This window comes from Hylobates moloch, unplaced genomic scaffold, assembly GCF_009828535.3.
Source record: "Hylobates moloch isolate HMO894 unplaced genomic scaffold, HMol_V3 SCAFFOLD_14, whole genome shotgun sequence".
Classification (NCBI taxonomy): Eukaryota; Metazoa; Chordata; class Mammalia; order Primates; family Hylobatidae; genus Hylobates; species Hylobates moloch.
Window position 1 is genome coordinate 77394316 of NW_026652289.1, and position 2265 is coordinate 77396580.

The following is a 2265-nucleotide window of genomic DNA, read 5'->3' on the forward strand; positions in this document are numbered from 1 at the left end:
AACCATAACTAGGACTTTATCAGAAACTCAAAGCTTGGGGGATAAAAAGGAGCAAGAGAATACTGTAACAAACTTCGTACAGAGTTCGGTCTATTAATTGTTTCATGTTAGATATTCTATGTGTTTACCTCAATTGAAAAAAAAAAAGAATGTTTTTGCTAGTATCAGATCTGCTGTGGAATTGGTATTGTATGTCCATGAATTCTTCTTTTCTCAGCACGTGTTCCTCACTAGAAGAAAATGCTGTTACCTTTAAGCTTTGTCAAATTTACATTAAAATACTTGTATGAGGACTGTGACGTTATGTTAAAAAAAAAAAAAAGGTGTTAAGTCACAAAATGCGGTAATAAATATTTCATTTTTGATTTTTTGTTAGGCTTTTGCGTTTTTAATGGTTTTTGGACAAGGCTGCATAATGCCGACTCTATATAGTCTTAAAAGTAAGTTTTTCCCCCCAGCAGTTGAGTATATTTTAAACTTACCAGTAATTTTTAAGGTAATCATCTGTAGCCTTTCAATGTCTATTTGGCCTATAAGTTCCACCAGCAGAAAACTTCTGAAGGTACGAAACTCTGTGTACATGATGAGCCAGGTTGAAAGATCCCCTTGAACGTGCTCAACCTCCTTTTTAGATGCATGATGTTAAAAAATATATACTTTCAGATAAAGCTTTTCGTGGTCATCCTCTGCCAGAATAAAGGACTTTTCAGGGTTAATTTTACAACGTAAGAAATAATGTCTGTGCTCAAAGGTAATTTATCTGCCTGTGTTTTTCTTCTGCCTGTCTTACTACAATATTGTTGGATATGTAAATGAAAATTTACATATGGGTGTTCATAGATAAGTAAACAACTTCTATGGAGTTTGAAATTCTGACTTTAAAAAATTACTTAATCATTAATATTTTATAAATTATATTGTGGTGTATTTTTATTTCAGACACATCCATGTGCAGGGATGCTAGTGTGATGATTTGATAACTAAACTTAAATTTTTTTCTGAAAACAAAACAAAACAAAATGGATGGTATAATGCCATTTTCAAAATTTTATGCAACATTCCTGGAAATCTATACCATTAGCTTATTGATACTGCACAAACAATGTCTGCTAAAGTGTGCAAAAAGGGAAAGGCATGTCCCCTCAATTTTCAAATAAATACACTATCCTGGAATTTTTTAACTCTTAAATTTTGAATCTTTGTTTAGAAAGAATAATATCATTAACTTTAGCTAGATATGTGATGTCAACTGCCTAAGGAAATTATTCATTATCTTTGCAAACTTAAACTTGGAAGAAATCCATAGTTATTATTTAGGGCTCTTCCATCTTTCCATTTCAGACAGCATTTATGGAGGTTCTATATAAATGAACAAGGAAATAAACTTCTATTGTTTTGTATTATATTTAGTTAGGTTGAATTTTTACAAATACATTTCAGTTTAAGTGGTGTGTTGCTGTTTAAACATAGAAATAATGCTTCTGACACAAACTAACTTAATGGAGAAATTCTGTGCCACTTGGGAAAGAGAGATAGCTTCCCTCTCATTTTTGCTATTCTATTTTACTTGAAGCCTTTTTGTAAATTTTAAATATTTGCCTATTTTTACTTTACATACTTTTATGTAAACTCTGAAAATTCCCCATTATAAATCAACTCTCACATCAGGTGGGAAAAAGAACCATTTTTTCTTTCCACTCAGTAAATGCTGAAGGGTTTACTTGGTAATTGGCTCATGTTTAGGATGTGTTTTATGCAATTATTAAGTTATCTCATTGAAGTTTAGAGACCAGAGCTCTCAACTCTTCATTTTAATGAATAAAGTCGTCTCATGCTTAGTTTATTCGTCAAACCCACATCCTATCATGTTAACTTTAACCTTCTTAAATATTTGGAGATGAATGATAATTGTAATATTTGTTTGCATTACCTTGCTCTCCCCCACCCCCAACCCCATGGTAACACAGATAAGTGATAGATTTGTCCAATTTTTATAATGCTTTTTTTACACCACCCCGGAAGGCACTTGCTCCTATCTCGGGTTTACTATTTAGTGTAAAGAGTTCCGATTTGGGTATATTTAAGAAAGACTCAGCTGTCAAAAGCAAAGAAACTGGGAATGGTGTTTTGACAACCATATAGTGTTAAAGGAAATACTGTAGTCTGAATAAAATTGCTTATGTTCTCCAAAACAAGAGTAATATAAAAACACTTTTTTATTTATATGAAAAAGCAAAAGCAGAAATAAATTCCAAAGGTTTCCCT